The sequence below is a fragment of the Bidens hawaiensis genome, unplaced genomic scaffold (assembly GCF_021521415.1).
Source record: "Bidens hawaiensis isolate Kalapana, Puna unplaced genomic scaffold, B.hawaiensis_p1.1 tig00003698_1, whole genome shotgun sequence".
Lineage (NCBI taxonomy): Eukaryota > Viridiplantae > Streptophyta > Magnoliopsida > Asterales > Asteraceae > Bidens > Bidens hawaiensis.
Window position 1 is genome coordinate 2,125,049 of NW_027491212.1, and position 25,882 is coordinate 2,150,930.

Consider the following 25,882-nt stretch of genomic DNA (forward strand, 5'->3'; position numbering starts at 1 on the left):
AACAAACCTTACGCCGATTAAAAGTTAGGGTTTTACAGGCAGCCGGTAAGGGTTTATGACAATCACCAGATCGATGCGTTAGCTCTTCATGGCGGTTAACATCGAATCCAAATCGATAAATGAATCTACAACCAACTCATGTTGTAAAACGGTAATTTGTTTGATTTAATTATGTTAGTTTACTTAATAAGTTAGGTTAATTATTGAAAAATTAGGTAATTGTTTGTATAGTGATAATAATCGGTTAATTGTATTGATGCATCAGTGGGAAGTTAAATACCCGGAACTGCAAATGAAGTTTAACAAAGTCGAAAAAGGTCGGAACGCCCTCAAGCATGCGATCGGGATTTACGAGCAATGGTTTAATATTGTTAAGAACGAAACCCTCACATTTAAAAATGGTAAGAGCATGTCATTAGTGGACTTGTTTTTAGTTTAAATGTCTATATAAATGCATAATTATGCAATGTATATGTGTTTATGTTTCGTACAATAGGTACGCGAATCCATTTTTTCACGAAATCGATCCATGAAATCAAATCCCAACATCTCGGAATCGTCAATACATATCCAATTAATCATTGGTTCACCGAAAAAAATAGTTTTGGATCATTAATCGATCAATTTTTTTTTTACTTTTTTTCACGAAAACCGTTTTGAGTTTTTTCCCGTTTTAGGTTTTTGGCTGAGCGTTTTAGTATTTTTGCCTTGGTCTTGCGTACCTGTTGTACATCATATCATATCAACATTCACATTACATTTTTCACACTGTATAACCAAAACATGTCTCCTCCAAAAATTATAGTGCTCAAGTAGATAAAAAAAAACAAACCTTATGCCGATTAAAAGTTAGGGTTTTACAGGCAGACGGTAAGGGTTTATGACAATCACCAGATCGATGCGGTAGCTCTTCATGGCGGTTAACATCGAATCCAAATCGATAAATGAATCTACAACCAACTCATGTTGTAAAACGGTAATTTGTTTGATTTAATTATGTTAGTTTACTTAATAAGTTAGGTTAATTGTTTGTATAGTGATAATAATCTATTAATTGTAATTATGCCTTAGTGGGAAGTTAAATACCTGGAACTGCAAATAAAGTTTAACAAAGTCGAAAAAGGTCGGAACGCGCTCAAGCATACGATCGGGATTTACGAGCAAAGGTTTAATAGTGTTAAGAATGAAACCCTCACATTTAAAAATGGTAAGAGCATGTCATTTGTGGACTTGCTTTTAGTTTAAATGTCAATATAAATGCATAATTATGCAATGTATGTGTGTTTGTGTTTCGTACATCAGGTACGCGAATCCCTTTTTTCACGAAATCGATCCATGAAATCACATCCCAACATCTCGGAATCGTCAATACATAACCAATTAATCATTGGTTCACCGAAAAAAACAGTTTTGGATCGTTGATCGATCAATTTTTTTTTTTACTTTTTTTCACGAAAACCGTTTTGAGTGTTTTCCCCGTTTTAGGTTTTTGGCTGAGCGTTTTAGTATTTTTTTTCTTGGTCTCGCGTACCTGTTGTATATCATATTATATCAACATTCACCTTACATTTTTTACACTGTATAACCAAAACATGTCTCCTCCAAAAATTATAGTGCTCAAATAGATAAAAAACAAACGTTATTCCGATTAAAAGTTAGGGTTTTACAGGCAGACGGTAAGGGTTTATGACAATCACCAGATCGATGCGGTAGCTCTTCATGGCGGTTAACATCGAATCCAAATCGATAAATGAATCTACAACCAACTCATGTTGTAAAACGGTAATTTGTTTGATTTAATTTTGTTAGTTTACTTAATAAGTTAGGTTAATTGTTTGCATAGTGATAATAATCTATTAATTGTAATTATGCATTAGTGGGAAGTTAAATACCTGGAACTGCAAATAAAGTTTAACAAAGTCGAAAAAGGTCGGAACGCGCTCAAGCATACGATCGGGATTTACGAGCAAGGGTTTAATAGTGTTAAGAATGAAACCCTCACCTTTAAAAATGGTAGGAGCATGTCTTTTGTGGACTTGCTTTTAGTTTAAATGTCAATATAAATGCATAATTATGCAATGTATGTGTGTTTGTGTTTCGTACATCAGGTACGCGAATCCCTTTTTTCACGAAATCGATCCATGAAATCACATCCCAACATCTCGGAATCGTCAATACATATCCAATTAATCATTGGTTCACCGAAAAAAACAGTTTTGGATCGTTAATCGATCAATTTTTTTTTACTTTTTTTCACGAAAACCGTTTTGAGTGTTTTCCCCGTTTTAGGTTTTTGGCTGAGCGTTTTAGTATTTTTTTTCCTTGGTCTCACGTACATGTTGTACATCATATCATATCAACATTCACGTTACATTTTTCACACTGTATAACCAAAACATGTCTCCTCCAAAAACTATAGTGCTCAAGTAGATAAAAAAATCAAACCTTATGCCGATTAAAAGTTAGGGTTTCACAAGCAGCCGGTAAGGGTTTATGACAATCACCAGATCTATGCGGTAGCTCTTCATGGCTGTTAACATCGAATCCAAATCGATAAATGAATCTACAACCAACTCATGTTGTAAAACGGTAATTTGTTTGATTTAATTATGTTAGTTTACTTAATAAGTTAGGTTAATTGTTGAAAAATTAGGTAATTATTTGTATAGTGATAATAATCGGTTAATTGTATTGATGCATTTGTGGGAAGTTAAATGCCTGGAACTGCAAATGAAGTTTAACAAAGTCGAAAATGGTCGGAACGCGCTCAAGCAGGCGATCGGGATTTACGAGCAAGGGTTTAATATTGTTAAGAATGAAACCCTCACATTTAAAAATGGTAAGAGCATGTCATTTGTGGACTTGTTTTTAGTTTAAATGTCTATATAAATGCATAATTATGCAATGTATGTGTGTTTGTGTTTCGTACATTAGGTACGCGAATCCCTTTTTTCACGAAATCGATCCATGAAATCAAATCCCAACATCTCAGAATCGTCAATATATATCCAATTAATCATTGGTTCACCGAAAAAAACAGTTTTGGATCGTTAATCGATCAATTGTTTTTTTACTTTTTTTCACGAAAACCGTTTTGAGTTTTTTCCCCGTTTTAGGTTTTTGGCTGAGCGTTTTAGTATTTTTGCCGTGGTCTCGCGTACCTGTTGTACATCATATCATATCAACATTCACATTACATTTTTCACACTGTATAACCAAAACATGTCTCCTCCAAAAATTATAGTGCTCAAGTAGATAAAAAAAACAAACCTTATGCCGATTAAAAGTTAGGGTTTTACAGGCAGACGGTAAGGGTTTATGACAATCACCAGATCGATGCGGTAGCTATTCATGGCGGTTAACATCGAATCCAAATCGATAAATGAATCTACAACCAACTCATGTTGTAAAACGGTAATTTGTTTGATTTAATTATGTTAGTTTACTTAATAAGTTAGGTTAATTGTTTGTATAGTGATAATAATCTATTAATTGTAATTATGCCTTAGTGGGAAGTTAAATACCTGGAACTTCAAATAAAGTTTAACAAAGTCGAAAAAGGTCGAAACGCGCTCAAGCATATGATCGGGATTTACGAGCAAGGGTTTAATAGTGTTAAGAATGAAACCCTCACATTTAAAAATGGTAAGAGCATGGCTTTTGTGGACTTGCTTTTAGTTTAAATGTCAATATAATTGCATAATTATGCAATGTATGTGTGTTTGTGTTTCGTACATTAGGTACGCGAATCCCTTTTTTCACGAAATGGATCCATGAAATCACATCCCAACATCTCGGAATCGTCAATACATATCCAATTAATCATTGGTTCACCGAAAAAAACAGTTTTGGATCGTTAATCGATCAATTTTTTTTTTACTTTTTTTCACGAAAACCGTTTTGAGTGTTTTCCCCGTTTTAGGTTTTTGGCTGATCGTTTTAGTATTTTTTTTCTTGGTCTCGCGTACCTGTTGTACATCATATTATATCAACATTCACATTTCATTTTTTACACTGTATAACCAAAACATGTCTCATCCAAAAACTATATTGCTCAAGTAGATAAAAAAAACAAACCTTATGCCGATTAAAAGTTAGGGTTTTACAGGCAGCCGGTAAGGGTTTATGACAATCACCATATCTATGCGGTAGCTCTTCATGGCTGTTAACATCGAATCCAAATCGATAAATAAATCTACAACCAACTCATGTTGTAAAACGGTAATTTGTTTGATTTAATTATGTTAGTTTACTTAATAAGTTAGGTTAATTGTTGAAAAATTAGGTAATTATTTGAATAGTGATAATAATCGGTTAATTGTATTGATGCATTAGTGGGAAGTTAAATGCCTGGAACTGCAAATAAAGTTTAACAAAGTCGAAAATGGTCGGAACGCGCTCAAGCAGGCGATCGGGGTTTACGAGCAAGGGTTTAATATTGTTAAGAATGAAACCCTCACATTTAAAAATGGTAAGAGCATGTCATTTGTGGACTTGTTTTTAGTTTAAATGTCTATATAAATGCATAATTATGCAATGTATGTGTGTTTGTGTTTCGTACAATAGGTACGCGAATCACTTTTTTTTCACGAAATCGATCCATGAAATCACATCCCAACATCTCGGAATCGTCAATACATATCAACTTAATCATTGGTTCACCGAAAAAAACAGTTTTGGATCGTTAATCGATCAATTATTTTTTTTACTTTTTTTCACGAAAACCGTTTTGAGTGTTTTCCCCGTTTTAGGTTTTTGGCTGAGCGTTTTATTATTATTTTTCTTGGTCTCGCGTACCTGTTGTACATCATATTATATCAACATTCACATTACATTTTTTACACTGTATAACCAAAACATGTCTCATCCAAAAACTATAGTGCTCAAGTAGATAAAAAAACAAACCTTATACCGATTAAAAGTTAGGGTTTTACAAGCAGCCAGTAAGGGTTTATGACAATCTCCAGATCGATGCGGTAGCTCTTCAAGGCGGTTAATATCGAATCCAAAAAGATAAATGAATCTACAACCAACTCATGTTGTAAAACGGTAATTTGTTTGATTTAATTATGTTAGTTTACTTAATAAGTTAGGTTAATTGTTGAAAAATTAGGTAATTGTTTGTATAGTGATAATAATCGGTTAATTGTATTGATGCATCAGTGGGAAGTTAAATACCAGGAACTGCAAATGAAGTTTAACAAAGTCGAAAAAGGTCGGGACGCGCTCAAGCATGCGATCGGGATTTACGAGCAAGGGTTTAATAGTGTTAAGAATGAAACCCTCACATTTAAAAATGTTAAGAGCATGTCATTTGTGGACTTGTTTTTAGTTTAAATGTCTATATAAATGAATAAATATGCAATGTATGTGTGTTTGTGTTTCGTACTATAGGTACGCGAATCCATTTTTTTAAGAAATCGATCCATGAAATCACTTCCCAACATCTCGGAATCGTCAATACACATCCAGTTAATCATTGGTTCACCGAAAAAACAGTTTGGATCGTTAATCGATCATTTTTTTTTTACTTTTTTTCACGAAAACCGTTTTGAGTGTTTTCCCCGTTTTAGGTTTTTCGCTGAGCGGTTTAGTATTTTTGTCTTGGTCTCGCGTACCTGTTGTACATCATATTATATCAACATTCACATTACATTTTTCACACTGTATAACCAAAACATGTCTACTCCAAAAACTATAGTGCTCAAGTAGATAAAAAAAACAAACCTTATACCGATTAAAAGTTTGGGTTTTATAGGCAGCCGGCAAGGATTTATGACAATCACCAGATCGATGCGGTAGCTCTTTACGGCGGTTAACATCGAATCCAAATCGATAAATGAATCTACAACCAACTCATGTTGTAAAACGGTAATTTGTTGATTTAATTATGTTAGTTACTTAATAAGTTAAGTTAATTGTTGAAAAATTAGGTAATTGTTTGTATAGTGATAATAATCGGTTAATTGTATTGATGCACTAGTGGGAAGTTAAATACCTGGAATTGTTAATGAAGTTTAACAAAGTCGAAAAAGCTCGGAACGCCCTCAAGCAGGCAATCGGGATTTACGTGCAAGGGTTTAATAGTGTTAAGATTTAAACCCTCATATTTAAGAATGGTAAGAGCATGTCATTTGTGGACTTATTTTTAGTTTAAATGTCTATATAAATGCATAATTATGCAATATATGTGTGTTTGTGTTTCGTACTATAGATACGCGAATCCCTTTTTTCACGAAATCGATCCATGAAATCACATCCCAACATCTCGGAATCGTCAATACATATTCAATTAATCATTGGTTCATCGAAAAAAACAGTTTTGGATCGTTAATCGATCATTTTTTTTTTACTTTTTTTCACGAAAACCGTTTTGAGTATTTACCCCGTTTTAGGTTTTTGGCTGAGCTTTTTAGTATTTTTGCCTTGGTCTCGCGTACCTGTTGTACATCATATCATATCAACATTCACATTACATTTTTCACACTGTATAACCAAAACATGTCTCCTCCAAAAACTATAGTGCTCAAGTAGATAAAAAAAAACAAACCTTATACCGATTAAAAGTTAGGGTTTTACAAGCAGCCGGCAAGGGTATATGACAATCACCAGATCGATGCGGTAGCTCTTCATGGCGGTTAACATCGAATCCAAATCGATAAATGAATCTACAACCAACTCATGTTGTAAAACAGTAATTTGTTTGATTTAATTATGTTAGTTTACTTAATAAGTTAGGTTAATTGTTGAAAAATTAGGTAATTGTTTGTATAGTGATAATAATCGGTTAATTGTATTGATACATCAGTGGGAAGTTAAATACCCGGAACTGCAAATGAAGTTTAACAAAGTCGAAAAAGGTCGGAACGTGCTCAAGCATGCGATCGGGATTTACGAGCAAGGGTTTAATAGTGTTAAGAATGAAACCCGCACATTTAAAAATGGTAAGAGCATGTCATTTGTGGACTTGTTTTTAGTTTAAATGTCTATATAAATGCATAATTATGCAATGCATGTGTGTTTGTATTTCGTACAATAGGTACGCGAATCCCTTTTTTTCACGAAATCGATCCATGAAATCACATCCCAACATCTCGGAATCGTCAATACATATCCACTTAATCATTGGTTCACAAAAAAAACAGTTTTGGATCGTTAATCGATCAATTTTTTTTTTTACTTTTTTTCATGAAAACCGTTTTGAGTGTTTTCCCCGTTTTAGGTTTTTGGCTGAGCGTTTTAGTATTTTTTTTCTTGGTCTCGCGTACCTGTTTTACATCATATTATATCAACATTTACATTACATTTTTTACACTGTATAACCAAAACATGTCTCATCCAAAAACTATAGTGCTCAAGTAGATAAAAAAAAACAAACCTTATACCGATTAAAAGTTAGGGTTTTACAGGCAGCCAGTAAGGGTTTATGACAATCTCCAGATCGATGCGGTAGCTCTTCAAGGCGGTTAACATCGAATCCAAATCGATAAATGAATCTACAACCAACTCATGTTGTAAAACGGTAATTTGTTTGATTTAATTATGTTAGTTTACTTAATAAGTTAGGTTAATTGTTGAAAAATTAGGTAATTGTTTGTATAGTGATAATAATCGGTTAATTGTATTGATGCATCAGTGGGAAGTTAAATACCAGGAACTGCAAATGAAGTTTAACAAAGTCGAAAAAGGTCGGAACGCGCTCAAGCATGCGATCGGGATTTACGAGCAAGGGTTTAATAGTGTTAAGAATGAAACCCTCACATTTAAAAATGGTAAGAGCATGTCATTTGTGGACTTGTTTTTAGTTTAAATGTCTATATAAATGCATAAATATGCAATGTATGTGTGTTTGTGTTTCGTACTATAGGTACGCGAATCCTTTTTTTCAAGAAATCGATCCATGAAATCACATCCCAACATCTCAGAATCGTCAATACATATCCAGTTAATCATTGGTTCGCCGAAAAAAACAGTTTTGGATCGTTAATCGATCATTTTTTTTTTTTACTTTTTTTCACAAAAACCGTTTTATGTGTTTTCCCCGTTTTAGGTTTTTCGCTGAGCTGTTTAGTATTTTTGTCTTGGTCTCGCGTACCTGTTATACATCATATGATATCAACATTCACATTACATTTTTCACACTGTATAACCAAAACATGTCTACTCCAAAAACTATAGTGCTCAAGTAGATAAAAAAAAAACAAACCTTATACCGATTAAAAGTTAGGGTTTTACAGGCAGCCGGCAAGGGTTTATGACAATCACCAGATCGATGTGGTAGCTCTTCACGGCGGTTAACATCGAATCCAAATCGATAAATGAATCTACAACCAACTCATGTTGTAAATCGGTAATTTGTTGATTTAATTATTTTAGTTTACTTAATAAGTTAAGTTAATTGTTGAAAAATTAGGTAATTGTTTGTATAGTGATAATAATCGGTTAATTGTATTGATGCACTAGTGGGAAGTTAAATACCTGGAATTGCTAATGAAGTTTAACAAAGTCGAAAAAGCTCGGAACGCCCTGAAGCAGGCGATCGGGATTTACGTGCAAGGGTTTAATAGTGTTAAGATTTAAACACTCATATTTAAGAATGGTAAGAGCATGTCATTTGTGGACTTGTTTTTAGTTTAAATGTCTACATAAATGCATAATTATGCAATGTATGTGTGTTTGTGTTTCGTACTATAGGTACGCGAATCCCTTTTTTCACGAAATCGATCCATGAAATCACATCCCAACATCTCGGAATCGTCAATACATATTCAATTAATCATTGGGTTCATCGAAAAAAACAGTTTTGGATCGTTAATCAATCATTTTTTTTTTACTTTTTTTCACGAAAACCGTTTTGAGTGTTTTCCCCGTTTTAGGTTTTTGGCTGAGCGTTTTAGTATTTTCGCCTTGGTCTCGCGTACCTGTTGTACATCGTATCATATCAACATTCACATTACATTTTTCACACTGTATAACCAAAACATGTCTCCTCCAAAAACAATAGTGCTCAAGTAGATAAAAAAACTACCCTTATGCCGATTAAAAGTTAGGGTTTTACAGGCAGCCGCTAAGGGTTTATGACAATCACCCGATCGATGCGGTAGCTCTTCATGGCGGTTAACATCGAATCCAAATCGATAAATGAATCTACAACCAGCTCATGTTGTAAAAAGGTAATTTGTTTGATTTAATTATGTTATTTACTTAATAAGTTAGGTTAATTGTTGAAAAATTAGGTTAATTGTTTGTATAGTGATAATAATCTGTTAATTGTAATGATTTATCAGTGGGAAGTTAAATACCTGGAACTGCAAATGAAGTTTATCAAAGTCGAAAAAGGTCGGAACACGCTCAACCATGAGATCGGGATTTACGATCAAGGGTTTAATAGTGTTAAGAATGAATACCTCACATTTAAGATTGGTAAGAGCATGTCATTTGCGGACTTGTTATTAGTTTAAATGTCTATATAAATGCATAGTTATGCAATGTATGTGTGTTTGTGTTTCGTACAATAGGTATGCGAATCCCTTTTTTCACGAAATCGATCCATGAAATCACATCCCAACATCTCAGAATCGTCAATACATATCCAGTTAATCATTGGTTCACCGAAAAAAACAGTTTTGGATCGTTAATCGATCATTTTTTTTACTTTTTTTCACGAAAACCGTTTTGAGTGTTTTCCCCGTTTTAGGGTTTTGGCTGAGCGGTTTAGTATTTTTGTGTAGGTCTTGCGTACCTGTTGTACATCATATTATATCAACATTCACATTACATTTTTCACACTGTATAACAAAAACATGTCTCATCCAAAAACTATAGTGCTCAAGTAGATAAAAAAACCTTATGCCGATTAAAAGTTAGGGTTTTACAGGCAGCCGGTAAGGGTTTATGACAATCACCAGATCAATGCGGTAGCTCTTCATGGCGTTTAACATCGAATCCAAATCGATAAATGAATCTACAACCAACTCATGTTGTAAAACGGTAGTTTGTTTGATTTAATTATGTTAGTTTATTTAATAAGTTAGGTTAATTGTTGAAAAATTAGGTTAATTGTTTGTATAGCGATAATAATCGGTTAATTGTAAAGATGCATCAGTGGGAAGCTAAGTACCTGGAACTGTAAATGAAGTTTAACAAAGTCAAAAAAGGTCCGAACGCGCTCAAGCATGCGATCGGGATTTACGAGCAAGGGTTTAATAGTGTTAAGAATGAAACCCTTACATTTAAAAATGGTAAGAGCATGTCATTTGTGGACTTGTTTTTAGTTTAAATGTCTATATAAATGTATAATTATGCATTGTATGTGTGTTTGTGTTTCGTAAAATAGGTACGTGAACGTAACCGCATTCAATTGAGTTTCTAGCCCCATTTCCTTGTTATGTTTTCGGGCTGTGTGCATACTCAATGTGAATGTTAATACACTTACCTTAAATGGTAAGTGTATGTCTTAATGACGAATGTGATAGTTAAGAATGTATGCTTTACGTTACGTGAACGACCTTCGGGTATTGCACGTATTGTTAAGGAAAGAATAGTGTGGTATGTATGATATATGTATGTGATTAAGGAAGTATGTACGACGATATGTATGATATTATATGTATGGATGTGATACTGGAAATGATAATGAAAGGTAAGGTAAGGTAAAAGGGTTGCATACCTTAATAATATATGCGAAGGTTAAAGGGTTGCATACCTTAATGATATATGCGAAGGTTATAGGGCGTAATGCTCTTTAAAGCGTAAGGTATGAATATGAAAGAAAGAAAGTATGAAGGTAAGCAAGTATGAAGTATGTATGAAAGCTTGTAGTGATGAATGTATTGTATGTTGTATGATTAACTAGAACTCACTCAGCGTAGCTGACTTTTAGTATGCATACAGGTGAGTAGAATGAGACAGCTGGCTTGAGCGGGGGCACATAACAGAAGAATAAGAGTCTGGCATCTGAAGACTCAAGACATTTTATAATTTATGTTTGACTTGAAAGACAAGATGTTTGTTTAAGACGTCTTATGAATTAATATGTAATGTTTTATGAAATATTTAGAACTGTGTTTATGAGTAAATCCAATACCAAATGTAGGTCACCGGTAACGGGGCCTTACACAAAAAAGTTTGTTATTATGGTGAACTTAAAAAAAATATCATATGAAAAAATTATAGACGTTTTAAAATGATAGGGGAATTAACATGTGACTTGCATGTGGAGAGAGAAAATGTGTACAATTACTTTTATACCCTTTGTGTTTTGGTCTCTACTTGACACATGTCAATCTCTTATGTCTTCTCACACTTCTCATTTTGGTTGACTTTTGTAGAATAATTCAACATATCATTATCATATTATATCATGTTACATCTTATCTAATCTAACAATACTATTAAAACAAAACATATGATCCACGTGTCACTTAATTAGGGTGTCCACATCAATGTCACATCATTACCAAGTCACATATTTACTGTCCTATTATTGCCAAATCATCTCATACACTCTATTTAAACCTTAAGATTTTGCAACCCTAATCATTTTAATCTCTCTCTCTCTCTCTCTTTCGGCTTACTAACTCCACAATCTTCTATATTCCGGTAATGTAGATCGGGATTAATCGTTTTTCGGTAAGGTTATATATTATACTCTAATGGCGAACAATGTTATATGATTTTCCGGCAAGGTTATATCTTTTTCCGGTAAGGTTTTCCGAAAAGGTTTTATATATATTTTAATTGTTATATGATTTTGTAATAATCTTTTTAGGTTGTATATCAAAATCCAAGATTGAATTGATATTTTGAAGTTATTACGGTTTTCCGGTAAAGTTTTATTTGCTACTCTAATGTCCGATTATCATACTATTTCTTATTTCATTTACAAGTGTTTTTGTTTTCCATTTTTGTTTGTATTTATATTAATTATTATATGATTTTCTTATAATCTCTTTAGGTTCTATATCAAAATCGAAGATACAATGGAAATTTTCCCTATTTCGTTTTTCCGGTAACGTGATTCAAATATCGCGGTTATCAATTAGAACATCAATTTTACATTTGTTTACATAATTCAAATCTTCCATAATTGGTTATTTGTTTATTATGTGATATTAACTACAAAAAAATTGGCCTTAGGCAACCTTTATTTCACAAAAAAAAGCTGCATTAGGTGAAGTTGCATTAGGCCTAATGCAACCTTTTTATTAGATAATGCAACTGTTTCTTTCAAATGCAACCCTTTAAAAGTGTTGCATTTGAAAGAAACAGTTGCGTTATCTAACAAAAAGGTTGCACTAGATCTAATGCAACTTCACTTAATGCAACTTTTTTTGTGAAATAAAGGTTGCCATAGGCCAATTTTTTTGTAGATAATATTTAATTTTCTCATTTCAAGTTATATTCCCAACTTGATATAGCTAATTTCGTGGATTGAAGATTTGTTGATAAGATATCTTATTTTTTTGTTTAATATTGATGCATATTTTTGTTATTATTCATGTATTTATATATTTTTCACAATTCATGTAATTTATTTGATTTTTATATAATCAATCATATATTGTTGTTGGTTTTGTCCATTTAATATATTTTAATCAGAACCGATGTATTAAAGAAAAAATTATTTGTATCTTATATTTATCTATTTATTAGTGATAATCTCTATAATTTATAATAATTATTATAAGTTTAGTAATTTTGTTATTATTAACTTATTACCTTTTATAATTAGTTGTTACATCTTATTTTGACAGAAATAATAACATTTACACCTTACCATTTTTATATTTGAATATCTTTGACTTAAACATTATTCTGTTATTATATTGTAAGATACGTTATATTTTCTATATATAACCAATTACGTTATTATTATTATTATTTTCATTATTATTATTACTAGACTCTACACGGTTTAGTTTAAAACGTCTAACCAATCATTGGTTTGATTCATATCTCGGTCAAAGGTAACTATTCTCGATTTTCTTATGATTGTTTAATGGTTTTTACTTTTTACCAGTTTAACAAAATTTAAATTGTAATGAATGGTTTGGTCCCATTTAATCTAGCTTTAGACCGGTCCAAACCTAATTTACCCAAGTTACTAAAACCAAGAGTAAAACCAGAAGTTAAAAATCTTATCGGGTAATAAATTTCAATAAAAATAATACATGTACATTCAACCACACTGTATTCATGATTATATATAAAAAAATTAAATCAAATCGTATCAACATTCATGTTACATTTTTCACACTATATACCCTTTGCAAATTCCAAAAACTAAAGTGGTCAATTAGAGAAAAAACAAACCTTGTCTTGTGGTACGCTGCGTTCCAGAGTTTGTTTTAAGGATGGAAAGGAAAGGGTTTAGAAGGAATTGATGAAATTTTGTGTTCCTGAGTTATTTTTATGGAGAGAAAGGATGAGAAAAGAAATGAAAGTTGGAGTGTTTTAGTGAATATATCTTTCTTTTCAAATTGGAAAGATTTTGTGAGAAAGAAGAGAGAAACATCACGTTTATATTTCAGTACCAGTTTTACCCTCTTCAACAAGATACAAGATTATATCCCACAAGCAGCCTGTCTTCAACCCACCTTCCATCGTTAACCTGCAAATCCATTGCTTCTACGGGACCACAGGTAATGAATTTCTTTACTTCTATATTAAACATACATCTCGAATTTACGGTCTATGTCCCGCTTTATGTTTATTCAACAAGCTGTAAGATAATAATGAAACATTGAAAACGCAGACCTAGAACAAAACCACACCAACATCTGTTGTGTTTTAGACTCACTCACCATTAACATACAGAGTTAGGGTTTTACAGGCAAGGGTTTATCACAACCACCAGATCGATGCGGTAGCTCTTCACTGGCCATCAGCGACGAACGCAGAAATTTTTTTCACAGGGGTCGGAAATTTTTAGGTTAGTACATGGTTATATAAAGTTTTTTTTGGTCCAATTCGGGTCGCATCAAGTCGGTTCTTTTTGGTCAAATTTGACCGTTCCAATCGGGTCGGGTCATATAAAAATCAAGATGATCATATTAAATATCATTATAAATGCATAAGTAAATTACAATATATGTAAAGTTGTTCTTTAAGGATTTTTATTTTATTAAATCTAAACAAAATATCATTTACTTTGACATTTTTAAACACAAAACAACTCTTTCTAAACAACCGATGTACTACATACACAAAATTCTTTAACATTGCTTTAATTGTTTATTTAGAAGATTTGATAATTAGAATTTTAATTCTTTTAGAAAAATATTGTAGTAAAGGAAAACCAAAGGCGTATTAAGAATTTAAATTAATAAACAAAAAACTTAGTTTAAAAGTAAAATAAAACGAAGGCTACGTTCAAAAACTATAAAACGAAAGGAAATAATTGTTTGAAAACAATATATATATAAATATAAATATAAAGGTCCACTGTTAAGTATTAATTTAAGTTTTACTATAATTATTGGGCCGTGGTTTGAATAAAGAAGCCCAATTCATTGACTAATATTATGTCGTCTGCTATTTCTAGCGTTCTATGAACTCCTCTGTGCGCCGACAACCGTGGCTAAGTTTCCCTTGTGGTTCCACCAATCTTCACCATCAGAATTTCACCGGAGTTTTAACACTTTAACAATGCTAAAAACGAAAAATTCACAGGGGACTGCGATAAGGGTAGGTGTCCGCCCCTGCTGGCCATGGCGGTTAACATCGAATCGAAAACCAACCCATGTTGTCAAACGGTAATTTAATTATGTTAATTCACTTCTCAAGAAATTAGGTTAACTGTTTGTGTTTGTATACTGATAATCGGCTGATTGTAATGATGTATCAGTGGGAGGTTGAATACCTGAAATTGCAAATGAAGTTTAACGAAGTCGAAAAGGGTCGGAAGGCGCTCAAGGCGGCGATCCGGATTTATGATCAAGAGTTTAAGAAGATTAACAATGAAACCCTCACATTTAAGAATGGTGTCATTTCTGGACTTGTTTTTAGTTTCAATGTTTATGCAATCGTATTGTTTTATATAACAATGTGACTAATAATATTATTTTGAACATTGTATTTATGAAGAAGAGACTGACAATGAACGTAAGGAAAACGAAAAAGAAAAAGAAAAAGATTCAGCTGCACGGGTTTCAATGGAGATTTTATCATTGAGTAAAAAACAAGGATCAGTATCTGAAAATGTGAGTGAAGAACTTATACAAGACAAAGAAAACGAGATAAGCTGTCTACAAGAAGAAAAGAAAAGAGCCATGACCGAGCAAGGATTAAATCATCTTAAAACTCAGTTGCATAATGCACAAACTGAAAAGAAAAGGCTAATGCAGGATCTTCAAAAAGAGAGAAAACGAGCTGAAGAAATGTTGAAAACTGCAAAAACCAAGCAGGCGGACGTTGAAGATTTGGAAACAGAAATAGGCCGTCTTAAAGAGCTTGTTGAAAACGAGAGAAAACGAGGCGACTGTGAGGCAAAAAAAGCTGAAACCGAGAAGAAAGCTAAAGAAATGTTGAAGGCTGAACAAAGTAGAGCTGATGAATTGTTGAAAGCTGCACAAATCAAGCAGGCGGAGGTTGAAGCTCTCAAGACTAATCATTTGGAAACAGAAATAGGTCGCCTTTTAGAGCTTCTTGAAAACGAGAGAAAACGAGCAGATTGCGAGGCAAAAAAAGCCGAAACCGAGAAGAAAACCGCTCACAAAGTACAAAGTAGAGCGGATGAACAAAGAAAGCTAGTTGAAGCTGAAAGGAAAAAATATGAGGAATTTGCACATCAGTTGCAAAAGTTAAAGTGTGAGGCGGATGAAGCAAAGTCAAAGTTGGAAGCTGAAAAGAAAAGATCAATCAAAGAGAAAAAGAAAGCCGAAGAACAACAAAAGATTGCAGAAATGAGTACAAAACATGCTTTGGAGGAGAAACAAAATGCTGTTCGTCTTCAACAGCAGTTAGACGAGTGTCAAAACAAGTACGACAAACTGAAAAAAGAAATGGAAAATTATGAAACAAATATGAAAAATCGTGGGCAAGTAAAACAGAAGACAAATTTAGATATGGATAAAGAAAAAGCCCGTGCTGATAAGTTAGTGAAGCAACTAAGTTTTGCTGAAATGAAACTTTTGAAGAAAAAATTGAAGTTTGAAAAGGAAAGAGTAAAGCATTATGATCAAGTAGCCAAGCATTTTGAAAAGAAAAAAACAGTTGAAGAAGAACTTATTCGTCTGAAGCTTGAGTTTTCTTTGTTTTCAAGTCGTGTAGGACTTTGTGGCTGTTTTGACCTCAACAATGTAGGTAAATCTTGCCTCGTAAATGTTTGTTTTTTTCTTTGTGCACTTTATTTTTCAGTCATTGCAAAATCTTGATAAAACCATTTTTTGTTTGACAGAATGAGAGTGTGAATTTGAAGAGGCAATGTATGCAGGCTGGAAGTGGAAAAGAACATGCAAAGATTACAAAACCATCTGAATATTTGAAACCGAATTTAGATACTTCTGCACCATCTCTTCCTCTATCTGGGACTTGTACCGAGTCCACCGCAGGTACTGCTTCTAAAATGGAGCCTCTGTGTAACAGGAAAAAATTAGACAGTTTTGCCCTTGTTTCAAGCAGGTCATCTTTTTCTGATCGACATTTGCCTTTGCCTATTTCTCGGTTGTCTAGTGCAAATGCTGAGGTGGCGGATCATAATGTTAAAAGCCCTTATAAAGTGAGAAATAAAGATGGAAACACCAAGAAGCGAAAGCGGCTTCTTAATGCAACTGAATCAGTTGGAAATGCAAAAATTGCAAAGAACAATGACAAACCATTGCTTATTGAGTATAATAAAGAAAAAATAGTTGTGAACGAAGAACTTGAGAATTTTAAGAAAATGTTTGATGGTGACTGCATGAAGTTGCTTAGTTTGGATAGTGAAGTCGAGGAAGAAAGATACCGTGCTGCAATCGAAAGGCCTCTTTCACCTACTCTTCCAACCATTGAGTTTGAAAGCAGTCTGTCTGAGATCCCTGTCATCACAACAGAATCTTGGTCCATTGTTGTTTTTTCGGAGATCAGAAATACCTGGAGTCTTTCTAAGATACTTCACATGACAAAATCTTTCGGTAGTGAATTGAGCGCGTATTCTCGGAGTGATTTACTGGTTAAAAACATAACATCAACTATTTCTGCAGATGAAATTCTATCACCCAAGTAAGTATCCTGTAACCAAATTGGTTTCTCTGATTATTTTTAATATATTTAGATGTGCTTATTTGTTTATATATTTTTTATTTAGGGAAAAAGTCTCCGTGTTCTTTTCCTTGTTCTTGAACAGTTTCTCGAGCGTTTTTTTGACCAATTTTGACCATGCTAATGATGGGAAATTTTTTAGCAGTATACACACCGTTTCTGGACAATTAAAGAAAGGTTTGTGTTCTTATAATATCATATAGGGGTGGTAAATGTGACCCATGGGTTGAATGGGCTGTATTAAAATGTATATAATGGGTCAAACTAAAAAAAGAAAATGATTGAAACGGGTTGACATTTCTCGAGTTTTTTTTTTTTATGGAACGAGAAAAACGAAGAAAACTTTATAGTGTTTTTTCTTTTTTAGTTTTTGATTTATATTTCAAGTTATTATTTTTTAATTATTTTTTTTATTATTTTAATGAGGGTTTTTTGAAATCTCAACCCATTTTGACCCATTTCAAAAACCCCTCACTAAAAAATTCAAAAAAAATAATATAAAAATCATAACTCGAAATATTAATCAAAACCTAAAAAAGTAAAAGTAGTAAAAAGTTTCCTACGTTTACTCGTTTCAAAAAAAAAAACCCTTCAAGAAATGTCAACCCGTTTTGACCCGTTTCAATCATTTTTTTTAGTTTGGACCCATTATATACATTTTAATACAACCCAATGGGTCACATTTGCCACCCCTAGTATCATAGTTTCAGATTTTCTTCAAGTTTTACAATTTCGTTTTCTTCTGTTTGCAGTGATGTCTGATGCGGAGACAAGAACCGGGTTTGAAAAAGTATGAGACTTTGAAGAACTTATCGCTCTCATTCAAGATTTTCTCATTAATGAAGAAATATTGATTTGCAGTACCGAAATAAGTTCCGAGACACCATCATTACCCAGCTCTAAAGCTTCGTTGCATGAGTTGGTGGTTGGGGCGGTTTTTCTAGCTTCAGTTTGTGAAGCTTTTGACCGTGTTGACTTTTTATGTGAATTGTCATACACCATCTCTCGCGACACCAGTTCGTTGACTTCGACTCTTCTACACGTGTTTGCTTATGTGTGTGGAGAAAAATTGTTAACCCATGGTGACTACAATTTGATCATGACAGTAGTAAAATCTTTAGTTATATATCATGAGAGGGAAAATGTGTCATCGGGCTTCTCTTCTTGCGCCACATGTCCATTTTCTATTGGTGCTATTTCCATGGAAGAACTTGCATCGCGTCTCTTGAAGAAACTTGGTGACTGCACTATGCGCATGTCATGCAATTCATTAACAGTTCCCGATGATTTGTTTTCTGATTTGGATGATGTTTTGACTCTGTTGGAACTGTTGGCAACTAAGAGGGTATGAAATGTATCTTTGACTTTTAAATATTCTTTTATTAAATACATTATCGTGTATCTTTTAGTTCCTTTTCATTGGTTTGTGGGGATCTAACCAACTAAATAATTTGACACGCAGAGCTGGAGTTGGGTTTGCAAGAACATCGTGAGTTTGTTGTTGAAGATGTTGGAAGCAAGTGTTATGGAAACTCCTTTGACTTCTATTTTTGCTCTTTTAGGCCAAATGGCAAGGTGAGTTGGTCTTGCATCTGAGTAATTAATATTTTATACTATTATTCTGCGAATTATTTTTATATATTACAGACTTGGTATTGATGCTAATGGATTTCAAGATGCTGAAGTTGAGGGTATAAGAGTCAAATTAATGTCATTTATATCCGAGAGTGCTTCAAGCAAGATCAGTTTCCCGGTTCAGTTTGCTGCTGTAAGTGCTTTATTGGGTACAACACCTCTCAGTTTTAAGGATACTTGTATGAATAGTATCGAACTGCTGCCACCTGTAAGTTCTGCAACTGCAACTGATTGTATACAGAGATGGTTTTCTTTGCTGAGTGATGAGCGCAGGTCACTGTCAGTTAAGGCCCTTAACCGCTGATGCTTCTTAGCCGCTGAAATGCATAGACCATTGTTACTGCAACTACACTTTTAAGTCTTTTGTAGGTGTAACCAATCAATTTTGTAGCTATTGACAATTGATCTACCGTGTATTTTGAAGGCTAATCGTTTCAGTGCCAGCCGGGTTTTTTGCTTTTCACCGTTTGCCCTTTGTTGGTATGGCGTGGTTTAATTCATGAGTGGCCTTAGTGAAAGAGGAATATTATTTTTGTTTGTAATTGTACTTGTCAAAGTATCGACTCGTAATACAATTATAGCAGGGCTGTGAACTAGCTGAGCCGAACCTAGACAGGATGGGCTGGGGCTCGGCTCGTTTATTTTTACGAGCTAAAATTTTGAGCATGAGCTAGCGAGTCAGCTAATTGAGCCTAACAATCCAGCCAACGATCCGGGCTTGCCCAGTTACCCTGGTTTGTGCTCAGCTCGTTTACAAACGAGCCAGTATTGAGTGAGCCGCGAGCTTTTTGAACAACTTAGGTGGCAAGATGAGCTTGGGTATGGATGTGGCTGACCTGCTAACCCACTTTTATCCATTTTTCTTTATTTATTTTTGTAAACAATGAATGTTTTATTTATGATTATTGTATAACTGTTATGTACTCATTTGAGGAAAAACTTGCCATCAAGTCTTTGAGATTCACATTATAATTTAAATTATAATTTAAAAGGGGAAATATGTAATTACACTTTAATAATTGGGAAAATATGTAATTAAAGAGTTTAAGAAGGGGATATATGTAAAAATCCCTTGATTATATTACATGTATGTAACCATAAGTAAAAAATGTTTTTATAAGCTATTTCACTTTTTTTTCAAATTTAACATGTAAAGAGACTCAAACATGCAAAAAATTGTTGAGAGACTTTTGTGAGAAAAAGCAAAAAGTATGTTGATCTTTTATGGTACCCTTTTAAAAATTTATCTTTAAATATTGTTTAACTTCTAAACAACTCACACATCGCATTCCTCGTTCATTTTAGATATCTTTTTCTTTCTCCGTTTACAATACCTTGAAGTAAAATATGTCAACGATAGGGTTATTATATAACTTCTGCTAACCAACTAATAGTTCTGAAAAAGCATTTAAAAATATGTATTTGCCAAAACTCAAAAGAGAAATGCATGAACAAAAGGTATGATTTACACCTCCTTTGAATCCATCTGCTAAATACTGGAATGAAATGATTTAATGGTCGCACGTTCACAAACAAATAACAAAGAGCATTAAACGAATCCCGTATGTGTCGTGTTTAGGCCATTTACAGCTTCCCACCAATCCATTCTAACTTGTTTAGATAAATAAGCTGCATGTGTCGTGTTTGGATTACATATTTTTAAGCGTGCGTAAGCTAAGGTTATGTTTCTAACACAAATATATATACAAAGCGTCTTAAGAGTTTGCGACTGGCTAAAATCATCTGTCTGCATCTAATAGCCGATGCTCGCAATGCTAGAGAACACACAACTCCAGTTTAAATTCATATCTTGCAAGAATCTTTTAACATATAAAACTATGAACCTTTAGATACAGACACCGTTATTTATAATACATTGAATGTGTCTTAACATTAACTATAACCACTAATTCTACTTGAAAACTAACCTACATTGCAGATTGAAAAATCATCTCCGCAAGTTCCTGCACAAATGTGAAACACCAATACACACAATCCTTAAAACAACCAAAAAAATCTTTCTAAAAACATGCTCTTGAAAAATTTCAAATTTTTTTAAATACAGCATCAGACTCGCCTGTTTGCCAGAAGGAACTTGAGGTTCTCCCCATTCCATAGCCTTCTTTTCTAGCAGATCAAAATCAGCTTTTCCCGCCTGAAAGCCCATTAATATTAAATAACACAAATTTAAAAAAATAAATAAAAAGAAGCTAAAAATGACACTGAAACACATTTCCGGCCATAAAACGAGAACAGGGTTCATACCTCAATTTGAGCACCAAGTTCTGTATCAAAGCTTTGATACCGCTTGCGAACGAGTTCATCCAAAGAACCATCCTTTAATAAAAGCATAATATTACCCCGCGTAACTTGAGTATGAATTATGATGTATATAAAAACTGTGAATTAAAACACAAGATGAAGATATAGTGAAGATACCTGAATCAGCTTCGCAGCATTACGCAGACCGCGTGCTAATGTATCCATACCAGCGATATGAGCAATAAACAAGTCCTCAACGTCTGTGCTCTCCCGTCGTCTGTAAATCACATCATCATATTGATTTTCTTTTTCGGAATTATATGTTAATAAAGGGAGAGAAAAAACTATATTATTAAGGGAACTCACAATTTGGCATCGAAATTGAATCCTCCAGGCGAAAGTCCACCCTGTAATAAAAAGTAACACTTTTTTCACTAAAATTTTAATGTGAACATTTTAACTATTGGGTCCCGACAGCTTTGCTCTTGGTGGGATTTACAGAGTACGATGATGATGATGTTTGAGCCCAAAAATCATGGCACGCACATGAACCCCAAGCATGACACGTGTATTCTCGGGTTGACACGAACACCACCCGTTTGACCCCAAAAAAAAAATTTAACATATTAATACTTTAAAGTTTAATAATTACATAATATTTTGATTTTTAGAAGCAGTTGTTATATATAATTTTTTTTACTTAGGCATAGCAAATACCATAATAGTTTTAAGTTAATATGTAAAAAATATTTAAAAAGCAAAAAAAATAATAAATTGGTTAAACTTTTCAACCCTCGACCCGTTGGGTTGACACGAACACGACCTGTTTAGCTAAATGTATCCGCAGAGTTGGACCTAAAACTAACCCAAACCCGTTTAGACTAAATCTCAACCCATGAATTTCATGTTAGGTTCATGTCGTGTATTGATGAAGATCCAAAAAAACACTTGTATTTTGACTAATAGTCAAAGATAAACCATTTGAAAGTAAAACACTGCAATTTCATGGAACGGAGAGAATGAATAGTAAATCTTTGTGTGTATTAAAGCTGAAAATATTCTTACATTTTTAATAACGCTAAGCATAACCAAAGTTGCTTCATTGATATCCATCAAAAACTGATCTGTATCCCAACCTGTTATAAATATTAAATCATAAACATATTGTCAAAGTTTTAACTTTTTAACAATTACATGAACATAGTAATAATTAGATCATACCTATTTGAGGGTCACCGGTGTTGGCATCAATATTTCCTAGTAAACCATTGATTCTTGCGGTTTCAAGCTCGTGATGGCAACTTCAAAACAAAACGACCTCGTTAAAAGTCATATATTCAATTTATAATTTGACAGTAACACATGACCGCTACCTGTGCCCTGATAGAGTAGCATGGTTGCATTCAATATTCAATTTAAATTCGTCTGCAGTGACAAATGCAAGTCAAAAATATAAGAATTTATTTTATTAACAACCTTCAAAACTCTTGCAAGTTGTTCAGATCTTTTATATCATTTCAGTATTTTACTTTATCTTGAACGGGTTTAAATAAAGTAAAAAAAAAATATTACCTATAAGTCCATACTAGCGTAAGAAATTAGCTGCGGTGACCGCATCCCAATCATATCTGACAACATTATATGTGAAGGCATGAGTAAGATTAGTAAAAGATTATAAAGTAAATTACACTTTTAGTACTTTTAAGTCTTTAACTAAGGTAATTACAAGAACGTCCTTTGGTTAAAAAATAATGATACTTACTGGTGCTTCGTGGGTTCTTGAGGCTTAGGCTCAATAAGAAGTGTCCCTGGAACATAAGAGAAAGAAAAGTCAGTATATATAGATAAATAGATAAATACTATAATTTTTATTATATATCTTTCTTTGACTTTGAATATCAAACTTGTAACTTAAAAACTTACATATTAATTATTATCCTATGGTTTACCACTGATTCTTTGTATCAGTAATTTTTACTGTTTGACTTTCAAAGTCAACATAGAGCTCAAAGCCCATGTGATTTTGCGAAATATAACATCAAAAAGATGAAAACAAAAATTACCGTTGAACCCAATCTTCTTTTTATAAGCTACAGCAGCTTCAAAAAATTGTGCCTGTAAAAGAAGCAACATTTCATATTTTCATGACACAACAGATAAAACTATTATATGCCTGACAAAATGCGTATGATCTCATTGTGTTACATCTGATTATGGACATTTATAAAATAGCATTTGTTAAAGAAGTTGTTTTTCGTTGTAACAATCTTACCATATGATCGAGTTCTCGCTCCATATCAGTGTTCAGAAGAGTCAGATAACCCTCACGACCACCCCAAAAGACATAATTTTCACCCCCAAGATAATGTGTAACCTGTTTTTATGCAACAATCAAGACGTTTAAGCTCATATTGATATGATATAAAGAAACTGTATTTTATGGTCACTGATGTAAGTACCAACCTCTATTGCTTTCTTAACCTGGGCTGCAGCATATGCATAGACTCCAATTTCAGAGCTATTAAGATACATAAACCAAATTAATATAATATAATATGAAGCTTTAATTGAATAAAAATAAAGGTTTGTGTTGACCCGAAAAATTTTTGCCCAAAATTTCTTACAGCTTTATATAAACAACTAGTGTGTCAAATCTGATGAATAATATAATTTCTTGTACAAAATGATTTAGGAGGTCTTTATAGATCAAAAATAGTTAAATATCACTTTCTTGTCTTTCGGCCCGTTTAACCCATTTAACTTGTTTTATTGTTAGTAAGGTTTTTTTACTTTTATATTACATTTGACATAAAACATAACTTGAATTGATCAAAATACCTTGTCGCACCACCATGCATATAGCGAGGATGCAAGAACAACTGAGCCGTACCCCATAAAGGACGAATCTTGGTACCCTAAGAATACAAGTCAATTTATAAGAGAACAAAACTATTGAAAAGAAAAATATCAATTGGTCACATAAAAGTTTAATATTTTGAAAATTTCCTGAAGTTCTTTCGCAAGAGCTACAATTTCGTCCAAATTTGCATTAGATTCCTACAAAGATAATTAATGGTTAATTAGGACCAAACAACATGTGGGATTAACAATGTTTGATAATTACCTCCAATGTTTTACCATCGGGGGCAATGTCTCTATCATGAAAACACCACCTATCAACTCCAAGCTTTTCCAGGAACTGAAAGTTAGCCCTCACTACAACAAAACCAAAATTCCCACTTTAGAAATCAACAAAAATGGCGCACGCGTTTAAGTGTTCAGAACCTATTAATCTTACTTCTTCGCTTAGCCATGGCTAAGGAATTGGTACCATCTTCCCATGGCCACATCTTAGTCGCTGCACCAAACGGGTCACCTCCCGTCCCGCGAAACGTGTGCCAAAAGGCGACACTAAACCGCATCCAATCCTAACATGATAAAACAAGAACCTATTTATAATTGTTAAATGCTTATATATGAATGCGTTCGGTAAGTTCCCTAAATCAAAAGATGCAACTTTTTTCAAGAAAGAAGCTTCATAGTCTTTCCAAGAATCTCCTCATTGGCATTGTACCATTTATAGGCAAGCGGGTTCTTACTGCCCGGGCCCTGCACAAAACAATCAGATCAAATAACGAAAGATTTTTCTATAATCCAAATAGCAGTGTAAACCAGCCAAGCCACTCATGAGCGGCTCACTAGAAGCTTAAATCGAGCCAAATTTAAACAACTTCGACCCTAAATATAAGCTTGTTCAACAAACAGGCCCGAGCTTCATTTATCAGGCTCAATGGCTAAAAATAATTATATTTATATGGCGAGCCTAAACAAGTTTATTATTTGTATATTTTTTTGATATATCAAATATATATTTATATAATAGTTTTTCGTATAATAAAAAATTATAAGTAAAATAATTATAAATGTATATAAACTAACTAATGAATAACAGGTTGAAAACTACACACGAGCCGAGCTTAATCTTGTGAAATAGAACTGCAAACGAGTCGCTAAAGCTCAAAAAAGTTAAAACGAGCGGAGCTTGGCCTCTGATCGGCTAATTTACACCCCTAAATCGAAAGTTCACAATTAAAAAAAAGTGATGATGGTGATTAATATTTCTTTACCTCGTACTTGATTTTGGGAATGCCAGGGAAGAATTCCCCTTCCCATTCACCGGAATCATCGAAACCGCAACCACTGGCTTTGAGGGTTGTAGCCTGTAGGTATTATTACTCGGTGTTAGTTACTGTTACACGCGTCACACTGTTTTTTAGCCAAGTGCATTTGCTTTTGACTCACCAAACAATTGAAATTCAAGAAGATATGGGTCTGCTACAACCACCGCACATTCATCTTCTCTATCGACGTTAACAAACTCCAAGTTATCGACATCGCCTTCGTCCAAACCCACTGGTTCATCCCTCTCCAGTCGTCGGGCATTACCTACTGTTGTTGGCGGGTTCAATTTCATAACCCTAGGTGGCGATGGTATGGTGTCGCAGTGGTCTGGTGAGGGGTATGGACCATCGTAGCCCGCATTTGTTCTCGGATTATGTGTGGTGTGGCATGGGACTGTGGTTGGCGGTGCCAATGACTTAAAACAGTAGCAACAGTAGAGAAGAAGGGTGTTCGCCTGCCATTGTCGGCAGCTCTCCGGCAGTGGTTTCAACGGATTTTACCGAATATCTGTCGTAATCGTCCGTTTATGGCGGCGTCGACGGACCTACAACATGGTGCTGGA

At 33.6% G+C, this 25,882-nt stretch overlaps 2 pseudogenes across 2 annotated transcripts; one reads left to right on the forward strand and one right to left on the reverse strand.

Annotated features, from left to right (window-relative positions):
- Positions 1-15,155: 15,155 nt before the first annotated feature.
- Positions 15,156-19,379, forward strand: LOC143624200 (uncharacterized; annotated as a pseudogene). Its single transcript, XR_013152058.1, has 7 exons — positions 15,156-16,301; positions 16,400-17,202; positions 17,288-17,418; positions 17,994-18,586; positions 18,704-18,816; positions 18,889-19,149; positions 19,301-19,379. The product of XR_013152058.1 is annotated as an uncharacterized LOC143624200 (transcript).
- Positions 19,380-20,599: 1,220 nt separating this feature from the next.
- On the reverse strand, positions 20,600-25,612 carry LOC143624201 (xylose isomerase-like; annotated as a pseudogene). The gene is made up of 20 exons (XR_013152059.1): positions 25,478-25,612; positions 25,266-25,358; positions 24,673-24,747; positions 24,437-24,566; positions 24,263-24,354; positions 24,118-24,195; positions 23,977-24,053; positions 23,602-23,656; positions 23,411-23,512; positions 23,202-23,253; positions 22,901-22,946; positions 22,711-22,766; positions 22,512-22,563; positions 22,360-22,439; positions 22,204-22,274; positions 21,505-21,545; positions 21,316-21,415; positions 21,142-21,213; positions 20,954-21,031; positions 20,600-20,840 (listed from the first exon to the last, which is right to left on the reverse strand). The product of XR_013152059.1 is annotated as a xylose isomerase-like (transcript).
- Between the last annotated feature and the right edge of the window lie 270 nt (positions 25,613-25,882).